Consider the following 7,063-nt stretch of genomic DNA (forward strand, 5'->3'; position numbering starts at 1 on the left):
ACCACTACTGTCCCCAACTTACAGACAAGGAAACTAAAAAGAAAATTAAAATCCTTTGTCTAGAGTCACCTCAGTAAGTGACAGTATTGAAATATGGTCCCCAAGCTTCTCACTAGAGTACGCATGTACTTCATCTTAGATGAGGAAATTTCATGAGAGTGAAGAAAGAGAAACAGGACCTGGAGTGATAGCTCAGTGGATAGAGTAAATCCAGCTCTCCAAGAGGACCTGAGTTTGATCCCCAGCACCCAAGTCAGATGGCTTACAACTCCACTCCAGGGTAACACAGTGCCCATCTGCACTCACATGCACCTCCCCCATACATACAATTTAAAAATAAAGATGAATCTTTTGAGAATAGAAAATAAATGTCAAGCCAGGTGTGGTGGCACACGCCTTTAATCCCAGCACTTGGGAGGCAGAGGCAGGCNGATTTCTGAGTTNGAGGCCAGCCTGGTCTACAGAGTGAGTTCCAGAACAGCCAGGCATACACAGAGAAACCCTATCTCAAATAGTAGTAGCAGTGGTGGTAGTAGTAAAGCTTTCAAGGGTTCGAGGGCTGGAGATACAACTTTGTGGTAGGGTTCTTGCCTGAGGTTCATGAAGGCTCAATTCCCAGCACTGAATACAAAAGGGCACTCAGAATGGAAACAATTGGGAAAATCTGAATATGAACTGCACAGTAAATAGCAGTGTAACAAGGTCAAATTTTTTAGTTGTGAAAATAATATTGTACCCATATAGAAAAGTGCGCCCTTTCTTAAGAAAGAAAAGCTGAAAGAATTTAGGGGTGACAATTCAATACCAGAAACATATCGGCAAGTATTTAGGGGAAAAAAAAATCCACAATGACAAGTACTATAAAATGTAAAACAAACCAACATAAAAGCAACTCCTCCCCAAATCTCTAGACAGATCTACACAGTTAATTTTCCCATTCTTTGAATTCTTCTATAGGCTTTCTTAGTTTCTTTCTTTTTAAAATATTTGCCTATTTCATTATTTTATCTTTAGGTCATTTGTGTGCATATATTTATGTCCAACACCTGCATGTCTGATGACCATAGCAATCAGAAGAGGTCATTGGAGTTACAGATAGCTGTTGTTCAGATGGCTAGGTGTAGAGAATTGAACTCAGGTCCTCTGCAAGAGCAACAAGTGCTCTTAAGTGCTCTAGCCAGGTTTGCTTTTTTTTTTTTTTTAATCTAGAAATTTTATCTTCGACTTAATTTTACATATCAACAAGAATTTGGAATTACATGTGAAATAACAAGATACATAGTCTTACAGTGTTTACAGCCTATTTTGTTGTTTTTGAGATAGTATTTTTCTGTGTAGAGCTGGCTATCCTAGAACTCACTCTGTAGTCCAAATCTAGCCTCGAACTCAGAGTTCCACCTCCCTCTGCTTCCCTAGTGCTATGACTAAAGGTACCTGTCTGTTTATACCCTCTTAAGGCCTTAAGCCAACCAGGATATTGGAAAGGAAGAAAAGCTAAGACATTTGCAGAGAACCAAAAGCTGATGATGTGTGAAGAGCTAGGTGGATAAGTAAAATGTATTCTAAGAGGCCAGAGGAATTAGAATTCAGTTGTATGGAGATGTACAGCTCAATCTCCATGTGGGTCTGCTAAAAGCTGGAGCAGGGGCTTTTCCTAAGACTGTAGAATTCATTCTCCTAAGTGTACTGCATTGTCTGGGCTCAGTAGAAAAGGATATGCAAAGCGTTGCAGAGAAATGATGTGTTAGAATATAGGGATACCCCAGGAAGCCTGCCACCTCCCAGAGGAGAAATTAAGGGAGATGGGGGAGGGAATTTGTGAAGGGAGTGCAGGAGGAGTGGGACAGCCATCAGGATGTAAAGTAAATATATAAATAAATGAAGGAAAAACACCAAAACAAACCAGAAATGATGATATTGGGAGAAATATTCTTTGCAAGTAAAGAAAACAGTTCTTTATGTGATATGGTTTTATTTTTGGATGTGATATAGTAATGACCATAAACCCATTTTTTTTGTAATAACAAAACCATAATCCTTTCCTTGTGCATTCATGGACTGGTAAACATTAATTGTTGTAGCATCATATCACTTATAATAATATGCATCTCTAAACAAACAAACAAACAAACAAACAAACAAACACACAACAATTCATTTGTGCTTGGCCCCCCCAAAGAAGGCTTTAGGAGAAACTTAGCATCTGGTCCTGAGACTGAGCTGAAGGGGAAGCATGCTCTTCATTGTAGCCAGCTGAGTGAAAGATGGGTTCATCTGTTCATTTTTCAAACTCATCTAAGGAATCTGTATTTTAATTAAAAAAACCTTCTTTATTATGAATTAATTAAAGTATGTTTATTTTTATATGTATGAGGATTTTACCTGCATATATGTCTGTGCAGCATGTATATGCAGTATCTACAAAGGCCAGAAGAGGATATTGGGTCCTTGAGATCAGAGTTACAGACTGTTTGGTGAGTCACCCACCATGTGGGTGCTGGGAATTGAACCTGGGTCCTCTGGAAAAGCAAACAGTGGTCTTCAGCCAGCCCCCAAATGTATTTTAAAATGATAATACTTAAAGTCTTTTAAAACACTACAGAGTACATCAAGTTATCTAATATTATAACTTGTTTTCAAATTTCTAATTATCCCATTATTTAATGTCTGAATAGAAATCCAAGCAAGGTCTTTTTGTTTCCTTACTTGAGATGTCCCTTTATTATATCTTGAAACAATGTTTTACTCTGCAGTTCAAGTTGGCCTTGAACTTGTAATCCTCCGGTTTCAGCCTCTTCATTGCTAAGATTATAGTTGTGCGTCACCGTGCATAGCATTGAGATGCCTTTAAAGTGTCTTTTTAATCTATAGCTAACCTTTTGTTCTAACATCTTTGATACACTGCTGTGAAACGTAGCTTTCATGCAGTGAAGCAAGTCACTCAATTGTACTTTTTCTGACCACGTATTCTGCCTATAACAGAGATCTAGAGGCAAGGAATGAAGCCCTCCAGGATCCACAAATCTTAAACTGACTCCAAGCGTCCAGAGGACACTCAAAATGCTTCCTTGAGGCTACAACTGTTCCCTAAGGAGCCCCAGCTATGCTGTACATTTCTCAGGAAAAGATTGGAATTGAGAGCTGCCAGCTTAAGGAGAGCAAAGTTTCTTTGGGAGCCAAAACAGACTCAGAATTGGCAAAGAACCCTGGAAGGGCTTCTTCTCTCCTCCCTGAAGTTGGAAAGTGTAGATTCCCTCGTGAATCTACAAAAAAACTGGAATTCTGCTGAGTTTTTTTGTATCTCACTTTACTGTTCCTCCCCCTCTAATCTTGCATTAGCAGGAAACACATTCAGAAAACCACAGCCAGGATAGCCTTAGAATTGTTAGTTTGCCCCAATTAAAGATGAAGTTTTTAAAATGTGACTTCATTTTGAGTAAACATCCAAAAGAATTTACTAACTCGGACACATTTGCCTTGAAGCTGCCACAATCGTAGTCCTGTTCTGGGACTGTAGAGATTGCCAGCCATGTGGTGACACTCTGTAGCCATTCTAACTATGTGTTAGCTTCATCTATCACATTCAGAGTTAGGACCAGGTTCTGCTTCTACCCTTTCCCCCCTTTCATCTCTGACTCTTGCCCTGAATCCAATGTACAGGAAATGCTATTTCATTCTGACCTCGCCTCCTGCTCCTCCTGGCCTCAGACTCTTGCCTTTGTCTAAATCTACATACAGTAACTACCTTGCTGCTTGTGTTACGTGCTTACTTCTGGACCTGAACGTTTTCCACTTGGTGGATGGCAGTCTTCTCAGCTCCAGAATTCTAGCAGAAACTATCTCCAAATGACCCTTCAGACCCCTCTCTTCCTCTTTACATAGACTACCCGAGGGGCCTTGCTTTCCGATTTCAGAAGACTCTTCTGTGCCATTGCATTTTAGAGAGCGCTTGCTCTTACCTGAAACGAAGGGCTGATTTTCATCACCTGAGCTCATCAGGGTGGGAAAAGTGAAATAAGGGGAGGGGGTAAGAAGTCATCAGTACCATCAAGGATGAAGGAAGGGCGGAGCTCAGAGAGGGAGGGTTATGGCAAGTGGTAAGAGCTGCTTGGGCTGCAGGTAAGGCCTGCATACTTACCAGGAGAGAGTAAATATTGGCATTTGATGAGCATTTGAGGGTAGGGAGAGAGCTACAAGTCTGCTATGGATTCTTTCTCATAATCTTTACTACAACTTTATGAGCTAGTTTCCGTCATCATCCCCGTCTCCACACATACACAGAAGGGTAGCTAACCTGCCCAGATTAGAGCACTACAACGACAGGGTCAGGATTGAGATCTCTTTGTTTCTAGGGCTAGTGATCCCTTTCAGCATACCTCCTGATTTCTCAGTCGATAAGCCCCAAGTTACACTTGTTTCCTTCCAATTTTGCCTTGATCCAGTTCTAACACTGGGGCCCTGAGCTTATTCAAAGTTACCATTTTTGTTTGGCGCAGTCTTAGTACAACTACTGCTCCAAACCCCCTGTGACCAGCATAGCCCTGTCATAGCCTAGAATGCAATTAACTCATCGAATAAGAAGGCTTTAAAAATGATGGTTTAACATAGTCTGCAATGGAGATGGATTTGACTCTTCTTAAAGAACTCCCTTCTAGAAAGGGTTGGCTCTAATATTGGGCCTCATTTCAAAATATGTGTGTGAAGGAAAATTAGCACATTTATCACACTGTTTATTCTTCAAGGAATATTTGCAAAATAAATGAAAGAAAGTACTAAAAACCTCCTTGGATACAAAAAGAGAAAGGAATGGAAATATTTGCAATGGCCTCTTGGGGTGTTGAAAAGGTCTAGACTTAAAATTGAAAAGGTCTAGACTTAAAATTATTAAGGGGCAAGAAGATGTCTTTTTTTCCCCTTGGCTTCAAATAAAGTAGAATAAACACTGTTATTCTAAAAGCAGTCCTGAAATATAAAGGAAGGTTCATAGGATGTCAAGAAGCATACAATAGCAAGGCGTGCCCTTTAAAGGCATGTTGGAATTTTTAATAGAGTTAAAACTTGGTAAGATAAAGATGGAAGAAAATGAAGAATCAGGATGGTTTGTTAAGATATAGATGGCTGGGTTCCATGCTTGATAACATATATTCCTAAAGAAGGAAATTAAATAATGTTTAGGGTTATGTCTGTTATATCATAGTACTAGATGCCTTTACATTTTGAGATCACCGTGGAAGAGTCTTCATGACACACAGAGCACATAGACTTCCTTATTTTTGCCTATCACATGTGCTATCCCATGCTATTTACATTTTCAAGTGAGCAATCTAAATGAACATTAGGGAATGGAAAAATCCTTATATCATACATAGGGAGATTCGCTAGAAAGCACAGGATTTTGTTGTTGTTGTTGTTGTTTTTTTTTTTTTTTTTTTTTTTTTTTTTTTTTTTTTTTTTTTTTTGGTTTTTCGAGACGGTTTCTCTGTGTAGCCCTGGCTGTCCTGGAACTCACTTTGTAGACCAGGCNGGCCTNGAACTCAGAAATCNGCCTGCCNCTGCCTCCCAAGTGCTGGGATTAAAGGCGTGTGCCACCACACCTGGCTAGCACAGGATTTTTATGGGTTCATCTTGAGGCTCTACTTGCACACGTGAGTACCTAAAACCGGAAGCATGTTTCATTGATGGGTTTCCTTGGTCTCTGTGTGTAGCTGGGGTAAAGAACTCAACAACAACATGAACAGAGTGGAGTAATCCTTCTAAGGCTCAAGTTGGTCCCCACAGTCACCCTGCCCAGACTGCAAGGAGAGTTTGTAGAAGAGCAAAGGCAGAGGAGGAAGGGAAAGAGGAAAAGTGAAGGTTGGTTCTCAGCTTGGTTCTCAGGTAATGATCTGCTTGAGTTTCCAGCTGGTACTGTTGCTGGTAAAGACTGATTCCAGAATGCCACAGGTAGGAAGAAATATTAGCATTACCAATTTAGTCCTTACATTTCGTTTTGGGGCTCAGAGACAGGACTTGACTCCAGTTCGTTCGTTCGTATTGTTGAAACTTGGCTTTCCTGACACTCTTTCTAATTCGGGTCTTCTATTCACATGTGAAGGGCTATCCAAATAATCTTTTGAAAGAAATGTAAAATGAGCATTACCTCTTGCTCAAGTCCCGGGCAAGAACAATGAGGCAACGCATCTGGAACTTGACTAATATTCACCCAATGAAACTGAGAAAGAATTAAAAGGGAAATGCAAGGAGGTGCTATAAACTTGTAGAAGACCTACTTCTGGTTGTCCACCATGCTGGTTTGTAAAGGTTCCTAGGGCTTGTCCCTTACTTGCTATTCCAGCAGACTCCTTTCTCATCCCAGGCATTCACCTTGGCCTGAAAGCTTTTGCATCCTGATCCTTTTCCTCCCTCCTCCTCCCAGTCAGGGTTCAAAGACAGGATAATTTGACAGCTAAAACTCAGGATTTTTTTCCAGTAGGTTGAGGAACGGGAGGAAGAGAGGCACTAAAATCCAGTGCCTGGCAGCCTAAACCAAAGGCTAAATGAACTACTAAGTCTGTAATCGATGATGAGAAGAGGGAGACAGCCAGGCACCAGGGTACCTGAGAGACTTCATAGAAGAAATAGCATTTCTGGGTTTTACAAGCCTGGAGGGCAAGTTCTTGTACGTACGAGTTTGTCTTAGTGGCCAGTACCATGTTTTCTGTATGCTTCACATTCAGTAAAGTTTTGTAGATGATGATGGAGTTTGCTATTCTGCCTGGGGATAATTGAGTCAATGTAAACCATTGAGTCTTTTGGAGCTAACAGTCATTTCTCTTTGTTTGGTGAGGGGGTGAGGATGGGCAGACCTGGTTTTGGTTTCTTCCGGATTTGTGTGCCCTGGTATCCTGTTGATGTGTGTCCTTTCAAGAAGGAAGGTATGCTGGACAGTGGTGGTGCACGCCTTTAATCCCAGCTCTTGGGAGGCAGAGACAGGAGGATTTCTGAGTTTGAGGCCAACCTGGTCTACAGAGTGAGTTCCAGGACAGCCAGGGCTACACAGAGAAACCCTGTCTTGAAAAAAAAA

This window comes from Mus pahari, chromosome X (genome assembly GCF_900095145.1).
Source record: "Mus pahari chromosome X, PAHARI_EIJ_v1.1, whole genome shotgun sequence".
Classification (NCBI taxonomy): domain Eukaryota; kingdom Metazoa; phylum Chordata; class Mammalia; order Rodentia; family Muridae; genus Mus; species Mus pahari.